The following is a 10983-nucleotide window of genomic DNA, read 5'->3' on the forward strand; positions in this document are numbered from 1 at the left end:
AGGAAGTAGAGAAGTTATCAGGTATCGGGAAACGCACCTCAGGAATGTGAGTGAGGGTGAGCCTGTGCTGGTGCCCGTGTCTGTGGAGTAGCTCGTGGACCCCCCCCCACCCCACCTGCTGGAAGGAGCCTGGTCCCCAGAGGCTGCGTGTGAGCTCTGGTCTCAGGTGTTTCCAGGCAGCTGGCCGGCAACCTGGACCAGCCGGGCCTTGAAACGCTAACGGACCTGGGGGCACAAGGGCTGGACCGCCCCTGCCAGCCATACGCAGGCTCTGTTCCAGGTGTGACACTGCTGTTCCCATATGTGTGTTGCAGGGATTGTTGGCCCTTCACTATGAAGAAGTTCCCTCCTATGCAGGACACTTGTTGGTGGCCTGGCTTGGCTGTCCCTGAGCGGGGGACATAGCTGTGCTGTGTTAGGCAAGTGACACGCTTTGTGGGGGGGGCTTCATTCTCATCATACCCGACCCCCCAACTCCTGCAGCCATCCACCCTGGGCGGGGGGGGGGGGGGGTTCTTGCAGGCTTGGGATCCGCAGGCAGAATTTGCTCCCACAGCTCCTTGGATGGAATCTGTCCATATGCTTCTGGAAACTTCCACAGGAGAGACCACATCCGTTGGGTGCTGCACCCAGCAACCCTTGGCTGTTCAAATAAAGCTCTTCTCTGTGTGGGGTCTGAGGCCACCTGCCGAAGCCTCGGGATGCCCCTTTTGCCTCATGACCTGTGCTCCCAGCTCACCCTTGTTTCTGGTGTCTCCACGCTCCATGGAGCTTTGCCTCTTTTTCCAACGGTGCCTCGAATGACATTGTGAGTAGTGAGGTTGCCGTCAGGTTGCTCTTAGATCGACTCAGGTGTGCAGCTGAGACACGAGACACCTCCAGCGGCCGTTTGGGTCTCCCTTGCTGTTCGTGGAGGCCTCGCGTATTGCTGCAGTTACAGCCATGAGGACAGGGTCAAGGAGTACTTCGTGCCCCTGCTCCCAGCCCATGGTGACCTTGGGGAGTGGTAGGGACTGACTGTGGTGAGGTGGGAGCAGCACGTGCCCCGGTGACGTGTGTGCTGTTCTTGCCTCGCAGCTGCACGTTTGAGCCGGAAGGAAATGCCTGCAGCCTGACTGACAGCACGGCAGAGGAGCACGTGCTGGCCTTGGTGGAGCACGCAGCTGACGAGGCTCGGGACAGGATCAGCCGGCTCTCACAGGGGGCAAGGTAGCGTCAGGGGTGTCTGGGCAGAGCTCGTGTCCCGCAGGCTCTCTTTGGGTCCTGTCTCCAGCTCCATCTCTGGGGTGCCTCGCGAGCAGGACCCTCCCAGAAGTGGTGTGTGTTACGGGGTCGCTGCAGGTAGGCTCGCCCCGTAGTGGGGATGTTGCCCACCGGCAGATGGACGTCAGGCCTGCCAGTCATCTGCGCTGCAGCCTCCCTCTTCTCCTGGTTGCTTGTGTCTCTGTACGCCTCTGCAGGACCTACACGAGGCACAGGCAGAGCGCAGGGGCTCCTGGCTGTCCTCCATCCTCAGCTGCCTGTCCAACACCTCCCCCTCCAGTAGGGACCAGCACCACCTGGGTAAGGTGGCCCCGGGACTTTGGGGGCTGCTCCCTCTGCAGGGCGCCCCTGCCCCTGGGGCGCTGAGACCGCCCTCTAGTCGGGCAGCTGCACGGGGCTGAAGCGTGTGAGTGGAAGTCACTTGGGGTTAGGAATCCTGGGGAGTGGCCGTGAGACATGGCCGGCCCTGCGTCATGAGGAGCCCCAGCTGGCTACACCCCAGGGACCTTGGAAGGGGCAGAACGAGCCTCAGACGCTGAGTTCAACTCGGGGAACGTTTGTTTCTTTCTGCCATTCCCGGTTTTAGTCCTAACACAGAGTGTCAACGAGTGTGTCGATCCTCCGAGGCCCTGAGGGGAGAGCAGGTGGCCTGGGGCCTTCTGTGTTTACTGAGACAGAGCGGGCAGGTGTGTGGGCCCCACCGGGATTTCAGTCCCACCAGGAAGGGAACCAAACGCTTCCTGGCTCCTTGAATTTACTCCCTTACTTCCCCATGCTCCTGTTGTAGTTCCCAGATAGAAGGTCGGGCTCGCGAAATACGTCTTGACGTTGTGGGCTCGGGGGTGCTCGTCCATGGTGGAGGTTTGGCTGAGTAACAAGCGGGCTGTATGGCTGAGTTGTGGTTTCACTAACCGCCGTCACTAGGACACGTTTTCGGCCCGGTGTGAACCGCGACGTGTGTGTGGATCCACTGTGTGAACACCTGTCTTTCCCACAATTGCAGGAAGTCCTTCTGGCCTCAGCATCGGGGAGCAGCCAGAGGTGACCCACGACCCATACGAATTTCTTCAGTTTCCAGAACCTGCAGCCTCTGCAAAGAGCTAGCCTTGTAGATAGACTTCCGTTAGTTTTTTATTTTTTTATTTGTGTGTACAGTTTTTGTCGTGAGACAGAGACTTTCGTTTTGTCTCCTCTGGCATGCGGGAAGCAGCCCCGGGGAGGTGGGGAAGTGTCTCTGGCATCATGTCAGCCACACGCGGATCCCGTGTTTCTGTGGGTAGCCCCATGAATCCTGGACAGTGGACAGCACACATCCAGGTGTGTGACCGGGTGGGGTTGAGCCGTTGTGCTTTGTCTCTTGAGCTTTGAGGGGTCTGTAAAGCTCCTCTCTGTGGCTGGCCGGGACATACCATCCTGCCCCAGCTTCCTTCCCGAGCACCCCCTGGGAGGCAAGAGATGCCCACGTTGAGGGTCCTGTGTGCTGTTTGCCCTGCCCGCCCTCCCCGCCGTCCCCACATTTCCAAAGCAGGTCATGGTGGGGCCGCGCCCTCCCGGCCTGGGATAGGCTCTGTGCTGGGCGAGGCCTGCCTTCTGCTGGAAGCTGACACTGCCCCCTGACGACAGTGATGTGCTGTGTCCATAGACTTTTTTAATCTGGATGTGTTTACTGGATGTTTGTTTACATTTGCAAAATGTAGAGATCTCAATAAAATACAGAGCGATCGCATGTAATTGTTTGCAGCCCCATAGGTGTCCACTTCTTTGTTTTTTTTTAATTTTCTTCAACGTCTATATTTGAGAGAGAGCACAAGAGAGGGAGGGGCCGAGAGAGAGGGAGACACAGAAACGGAAGCAGCTCCAGGCTCCGAGCTGCCAGCTAAGAGCCCGACATGGGGCTGGAACTTACAAACCGTGGGATCATGACCTGAGCCGCAGTCGGATGCTCAACCACCCTGAGCCCCCCAGGCGCCCCTGTAAGTGTCCACTTCCAAGTGACTTTTCAGCAAGAACCTTTGTCACAGGAGGTCAGCAGCGTCCGTTCCGGCTGCTCACCCTCTCGCGTTTACTCTGTGTCTGGCCCCGTTCTCCGCCCGCAGTGTGTCTCTCTTACCCACCCTGCACATCTTCCAGGTGGCTTCCTTTTTGAAAACAGAATTGGAAGGGCGCCTGGGCGGCTCGGTCGTTTAAGCGTCCCACTCTTGATCTTGGCTCTGGTCATGATCTCCCGGTTTGTGGGTTCAAGCCCCGTGTAGAGCTCTGTGCTGACAGTGCGGAGCCTGCTTGGGAGTCTCTCTTTCCCCCTCTGCTCCTCCCCTACTTGTACGCACATGCGCACACTTCTTTCTCTCTCAAAATAAATAAACTTCAAAATATTCAAACAGAACAAGATTGGCGCTTCTGTCACCTCACAAGGCAGAGTGAATCCTGGGGGAAGGGGGTATGTGTGACGGAGGCAGTGGACAGCACGACGTCCCCCGGCCCACAAGTGCCATGGGGTGGGCCAGCCCTGCTGGCCACTGCCTGCTGCACTGGTAGGGCGCCTTGGGAACCTCAGGAGAAGGGGAGCAAAACATTGCATAGCTGAGGCGTCAGGAAGCCGTGGCAGGTGCCAGCAAAGGAGCAAGTCCCCAGGAGGACAGACCCCACGGTCAGGCTGCTCCTTCCTGGGTGTGTCACACACAGCCGTGAAGGGGGGACCTGGGGCTTGGGGCGCCTCCCTGGGCTTGCTGCCCCAGGAAGCTGGCAGGATCCAGGTCAGAACCCACAGGTGCTCTTGGTGGTCAGAATAACTGGGGGCAGGTGGCCTGAGAGGGGGAGGGTCCCTCAGAGCCACAGTGGCCACGTGTCAGCCACGGATGCATGGGAGCACCACAGCACCTCAACCATGCTGTTGACTCTCCAGGAAGGGGCTGTGTGGGCAGACAGTGCCAGGTGATGGGGGTCCATCCTGCTGCCTTTTCTGTGGGAAGCCACACTCCAAACAAGACCAGTGAGGTGGAGAGTGTGCACATGTGTGAGTGTTGCACGCTTGTGCAGTCTCGTATGTGCATCTGTGTGCACATGAGTACGTGTGACACGTGAGCATGTGTGAGCACGCGTGTGCACATGTTTATTCTGGTGCACGGGCGTGCACATGCACATTGTGCTAGTGCATGTGTGAGCACGTGTGTGAGCATGTGTGTGAGTCAATGTCCGTACACGTGTGAGCACATGTGTTGGCGTGTGTGTGTTGGTGCCTGTGTGTGTGCACGTGAGTGCCAGCGCCTACCTGTCCCGCACTCCACCTCACTCCTCTGCCATCCCTGCCCCCAGCCCCAGTGCTGACCCTTTGGGGGTTGGCTGCTTAGGTGTGTGCGCAGCGGGATTGCAGCGGGCCCGTAACAGAGCTTGTGAATGACCTTCCTGTCAGGCAGGTTGAGGATCACACTCGGTGGAGTGCTCTGTGCACCCTAAAACTAGGGGGGAGTCTGTGTTGAGGGAAGGGGACACTGGGCTGCAGTAGAGGGGACAAGAGTGGGTTGCAGAGTGGGGCCCACAGAGTGGGGCCCACAGCACAGAGTGGGGCCCATTAGAATTTTAGGGCACGCAGTTGTGCGTGGGAAAAGTCCTGGTTGTCCCGGGCGGGGGTTACGGCTCTGGTTTTTAGTCTGTGTCTTAGTGTTGTAGCTTCTGAAGTTTTTCTCTTGGAGCGAAGATGTCTCTTTTGGAGGCACATTTCTCATAGGTGTGAGTGGCTGAGGTCACCGTGGCTCCAGGTCAGCCAGGAGGCCCGACCACCTGCAGACTCGGGGGACCCCTGGGGTAGTGCCTCCCCTGCCCCACTCCCTGGTGCCTCTTTCAGGGTCTGCCGAGTGGAGGGGTTGAGGCCACAGGCCCCAGAAAAAACCCCAGCGAGGGGCCAGCAGCCTGCACACAGGCGTATCTGGGGAAGCCCGTTCTATGCAGAAGGCCGACACCTTGCTCGTCTTCATTTACCGAAAAGCACTTTCAAGCGCTGTAAAGACTAAACTTTGCCGCAGCTTGAGCTCTGCCAGTGGGAGTGGTGGCCTCACAGCCAACACTCACATGCCGTGTCAGACGTGGCGGCTCAAAAGTGAGTGCACTGTGGGAGGCCTGCACTCTGGTGGGTGCCCTGCCCTGAACTTGAACTGTGTTCAGTTACTGGCATCTCCCACCATCCACGGCCTCTGCTGTGCCGATGGCTGGGCTCTTGGGGGTCTGAGACCCTGGTCAAGCAGCCTGTCGTCTGCCCTGGGTCTCTGGTGGCATGTTGGCCTGGCCCGGGGTAGCGCTGTGGACAGTGGTGGCCGGCAGGCCTGGGCACGGGATTCCCTGGGATGTGGTTCCAGGTGGAGGTTAGCACGCAGAGCTGTGCGGGCCCCAGCCCGGGGCTGCCCACAGGCGGGTGCTGGTGTGCAGGGCCCATAAGGGGCAGCCGCTCTCCCCTCCCCCGCCCGGCCACCGGCCTCCAGCACCCTCATTCCCTGCGGCCCCTCATCCTGGGCCCCATCTCCTCTCGCCCGCCTGTGGTCAGACAAAGCTGCCAGGATCAGCGTCCCTGTCATCCCCAGGGACTCTTTGCTCCTGAAGATCACTCCGCATGGTGTGTTGGGCCAAAGGGGGTATGTGTTGAGGACGTGGAAGCCCAGGTAGTCAGGCTGGATGTAGGAATGACCCAGACCAGCAGTTGGCCCCACCCCGGCCACGGGGGCCTTCTCTGCAGGGTGTCCCCAGCTGGCTGTGGGGGCCCCAGGTCTTCTCTACAGGGTGTCTGTAGCTGGACCCGCCCTGCCCCCCGTTGGCTGTGGGGGCCCCAGGGTGGGGCCGGCCCTGGCTTTATGAGGCGCCTTGGGCTCCATCATTGCCACAGCAATTGGGCCTTTGTTGTTTCTCAGGCCTGGGCCAAGTGAGACTGTGATCCTCAGTCCTGCCTGGACTGTTAACCAGGAAGGAAGTGGAGCGGGTTCTGTCTCCCAGTGAGGTAAGTGTCTCCTGCTTCTACTGTGACCAGAGAACTCAGAAGCACAACCTGTGCGCATCCCCAAGCAAGACACAGAATGAAATAATGATTCAGGGGCTGTCAGGACCTGTGTCAGGTTTCAGAAGGTCACGTTTGCCAGGCTGTGATATCATAAACACGCAGGTGTGCCCAGGACGCCCTGTTCAGAGAGCATGGTGTGACGGTGTCTGTCTGGCAGGGGGCAGGGTCACCGTCCACAGTCACACTGGGCCAGTGCAGCAGCCTCTGCTCGAAGCTTCTGTGAGTCGGCCATGTTTGTGTTGGGGACGTGGAGGTGACGATGGTCTTGTGGGAGCATTGCGGCTCCAACACATCTCACACCAAAACCTGGACTAAATCCTTAGGAGTAACGAAAAACGAATGTCAGGAACTGAGCTTGGGCTAAGAGGGGACCCAGGCCCCACCGAGTCTGCCCAAGAGGGAGATCGTTAGGTTCCCTTCCTGCAGGCTGAATCCAGAGGAACAGTCCTGGCATTTGCGGAAGGAGTAGACGGGGGACTGGCTCAGATCTGGTGGGGGTAGGGGGGTGGTTAGGAGGTCGTCTAGGGAGTGACACCGGCACAGGCTCCAAAGGCAAGAGATGGCCATTAGCGGAGGGGGTGGGGAACGACGTGGCTCCAGGCCGAGGAAATAGCACGAGAAATGTGAGGAACGAGAAATGAGTCAAGAAATCTTGTGTGCCTATGCTGTGTGTGTGTGTGTGTGTGTGTGTGTGTGTGTGTGTGTGTTTGTGGTGTGTGTCTATGTTGCATGTGTGTCTTGTGTGTGTGCTGTACGTGTGGTGCATGTGTATGTCTCTGTGGTGTGTGTTCCACATGTGTATGCACTCTATGGTGTATGTGTGTGGTACGTCACGCATGTGGTATGTGCGGTGTGTTGCGTGTGCACGTGTGTTCCGTGTGTGGTGTGTGAGCGTGAGCATGTGGATGGACGTGTCCGCACGGGTGTCTTGTGCACACACGGAGCCCACGTTAACTGTGCCGTCTGGTCTCGGCAGGAATCAGGAACCCGTGCGTTTGTTGGTAACTGGGTATTTGTCCTGGTGAGAACTGCTGGAATCTTCTGAGACTGAAAAACCAAACCAGAAGATCCAAGGGGGTGTTCGAGCCGAACACCTGCCCCGCCAGGGGGCCCGGGGCGAGGCCCCTGCTACCACCTGCAGCTGTTCTCTCCAGAACCCCCGGCTCACCAGAGCCCACGTGACTGCGGAGCCCGCGGGGCCCGACTTTGGTGGTGCCCACCACAGCCACTCCTGGTGACTGGGTAAGTGTGCACCTCCCGCTGCGGCTGCTTGGGCCGTGTGCGTGGTTGTGACCTCACACTCATGGCGCTGTGGTCCTGCCCCAGGGACCAAGGCTACGCTCACCCTCCGCGGAGTGTTGCTCTTGGTGCCACTTTGAGATTGGCTGCAGGAAAGCTTTCGGGGGGCCTCCGAGGAGTGCTGCTGCGGTGCCCCCACACGTGCACTCTCAGTCCCATGTTCCCGTGACACTTTGGCTGTCTTTGTTCGGGTTCAAAGTACTTTCAGAACTTGAAAACTCGCTCTGTTTCAAGTTTTACCAAATCCAACGCCAGCTGCAACCTCAGTGTTTCCACGTCAGTGATACCATTTCTGTCCTGGGAAGCCCCGTAGGATGTGGCCCACCCTTGCCTTCCACGGGCTCCTGGGCTGACATGCGCCCTCCCGTGCCTTCCCTGTGCCCTCGTGTCCTCTCCGCACCCCCTCGCTCCTTCGACAAGATAAGTGCTGTCTCCACTGCCATCCTCCATGGCACTTCCAATTTCTCCCACATCCCTGCTTCACCTCCCTGTGCCAAGGTCTGTGGTTACACCCTAGAGCCCACCTCCCCGTTAGTGGGGTTTGGTTTTCAGAAGCATCCTTCCCATTGGCCGGTACTTCCATCCAAATGTTGTTTTCGTGCGGGAATTGTGTCGTTTGTAACACAGGGTGCCTTTCTGTGCTCCAACCCCCGGGGTGCTGGCCTCGCCGTCCATGTGGGATGGTCTCTGTGGTCCCCCAGGGGTCTCACTGATCAGGTGAGCCCTGCCTGGCCCCACACCCCGAGAAGAGTGGCAGAAATCCGCCCTAATGAGGCAAAGTCCCCAGGACCCTCGGCTCTGCCGGGGGCGGCTGTGATGTGGCTCACCTTCTCCAACAGACTGACACCTGGCCAGAAGTGGCCACGGCTCCCTCCCAGCCCCTCAGCTCGACCTGGGTGTCCCCAGAGTGCCCAGAGACCCCAGAAGCCCCTTGGTCAGCAGGCCTTTGTTCTGGAGCAGGAACGTCCTCAAGGGAAACTTGCAGAAGATTCCCTGAGGATTTCAGCACACAGAAGTGTCGCGTGGTCATAGGGTCTGCTTTTCCTGCAACCTTTTCCTCGGTGTCCCTGGGGGTGGGGGTGGCCCTCCACCCGTCTTGCAGATGGATCTGTGCAGCCGGAGCCAGAGAGGGGCCCTGCGGGAAGCCAGCAGGAAACAGGCCTCGCCCCGCCGCTGGTCCAGAGTGAATGGCTGGTCGTGGCCCCTGCACACCTTCCAGGTGGTGGCGTGGACCATACTGTTCATCTTGGCCTTCGCCAACTTCTGTATCTTCGTCCCCTTGCTGCCACCAAACTGGAACTTGATTACGTATGGTGTATCCTTCACTGTGGGAGCAGTGCCTGCTGTCCCAGGGAGGCTCCCCGCGGGCCCTGCCCCAGATCTGGCTCGGGGCCCTGCCATGCCTACCAGCCCCCCACACCTGAGTCACCCATGGGTCCGCACCCTGTTCTGCGACCCCACTCCCCCTCTTTACCCCAGACACCCGCCATGGCCACGCTGCCTGAGATCTTACGTTTTTTTCTCTGTGTGGCTCACTGGCTTGGGGCTGGGGATAAAAGCACAGGAGTGTCTGCTGCTTGCCTGCTGTCAGTGCAGGGAGAGCACGCCTGGGGTCCAGGGTCTTTGGGGTGAGGCAGGCAGCCTGGACGACAGGAAAGGGTCGCAGAGGGGTCACAGGGATGGCTCAGAAACTGAAGGCTGAGTCCCAGGGATTCACATGGCGTTCGTTCTCAGGGTCTGGGGTGCCCCATGCGGGCCCCACTTGTCTGCAGGTCTGCAGTGGGCTGGGTCAGGCTGGCTGGTGGGGGAACCACGCCAGGGGTGCAAGGAAGACACCGATTATAACCGTGTCCCTTCTTGCAACAAGTGAGTCTGGTGACGGGTGTTGGCCGGGCCTGGAGTGGCCGAGGCCAGAGAGAAAACCTGCCGGCTGCGAGGAGCCACACAGTGGGGACTGTGAACCCCGTGGTGGCCTTGAAAGGAGGTTCCAGACATGTCACCAGAGTAGGCTTCAGGCCAGGTGGGCAGGCATCAGGGACGCACTTGGGGCTGACGCGCAGGCCCCGTGGTGGAGCGTGGCAGGTGCAGCCGAGTGCTCCTCCCCTGGCCAGGCGGGCATCGCCAGCCTAGCCCCCTCCTCACACCTCACTCTGTGAGTGACGGACCTCAGTTCCGCCAGCGCATCCGTGCTCCGGGGGCCACCGCCGGCCAACCCCACCAGTGAGCCTGGGCGTCCCCCATGGCCTGATGTGCAAGCCTGCTGCCCCCTGCCCAGCGCCACGCAGCCCCTGATCTGGCCGGCCTCCCCCTGTGGGGCCCTCAGGGTGTCTGATCCAGCGGCACAGAGCCGGGAATGTGGGTCCTGTGTGTCTGCATGCAGCTGCCCCACTTCTAGGCCTGTGGCCCAGGGTTGGCGACGCTAGGTGGGGCCTCCAAAGCCAACATCCCACACCCCGCATCACCCCGTGTAACTTGTGTCTTTCACACACAAGAGGATGGGCAGAAGTCGGCCAGCCTTGTAGATTTCTCCACTGGTCCCCAAAACCTGCTTTGTCGGGTTTTTAAATCCAGAATCCAGTCACAATTCACGCTTTGCATGTGGCAAGGGGTCTCCTCTCTCTGTCCCAGCACAAAGGCCTGCAGTGCCCGACCCACGACTTCCTGGTCAGAATGGCGCTCTCACTGGGACTCGCACCACAGCGAAACATCTCCCAGTTCTGAGAGGGAGCCCTCTCTCGTTCTGGGACCAGAAGCCCTCAGTGTCGGCAGGGGCCAGCTCCGGGGAGGGCCAGTTCCTGGCCTCCTTGCAGCCTCCAGCTGCCCCTCTGTCTGTATCCTAACCTCCGTCCCTGACCGTGGGTTTGCGTTCTGGGTTCTAATCCGTTGTCTCCCTTCTCCCTTCGCTGTGGCTCAGCCTGTTCTGGGGCCTTCTCGAGCTGCCTCGTGTTCTCTGTGCAGGGAGCACTCTGAACTCACCTGCTTTTGGGCCCAGAGGGCGCCCTGAGCTCACTTGCACACCCTTTCTCCCAGGAGCCCCTGGCTGGCCCCAAGTCCCAGGTTCTGGCTGGCTTCCTTTCCCCCAGGCTCCGAAGCGCTTGGCCACCGGGGGGCGCCAGCGTCGTTCGGCGCTGCAGGGGCTGCTGCCCCAGGAGGGAGGGCAGGGTCTCCGTTGCACCTCCAGAAGACAAAGCAGAAGAGGCGGACCCCTGGTTCCCTGCTGACCTCAGAGGCCAGCTTCCCCCACCGCCCTGCCCCTGTGAAGGGCCCAGAGGGTCCCTGTGCTGAGGGACTGGCCTCTGATGTGACCCGTCTTAGTCCCAGGGCCTGCGCTGTGGCCAGGCAAAACCCATGGTTAGGTTAGCCTCAGTGACTGCAGGGCT

General features: G+C 59.9%; 1 long non-coding RNA gene across 1 annotated transcript; it reads left to right on the forward strand.

Moving 5' to 3' along the window:
* Positions 1–4: 4 nt before the first annotated feature.
* LOC147571529 (uncharacterized) lies at positions 5–2407 on the forward strand. The gene is made up of 3 exons (XR_015247324.1): positions 5–21; positions 1078–1209; positions 2267–2407. It is a non-coding gene; the product is annotated as an uncharacterized LOC147571529 (long non-coding RNA).
* Positions 2408–10983: the final 8576 nt, after the last annotated feature.

This window comes from Puma concolor, unplaced genomic scaffold (genome assembly GCF_028749965.1).
Source record: "Puma concolor isolate L17-30 unplaced genomic scaffold, mPumCon1.1.hap2 unalloc_scaffold_23, whole genome shotgun sequence".
NCBI lineage: Eukaryota > Metazoa > Chordata > Mammalia > Carnivora > Felidae > Puma > Puma concolor.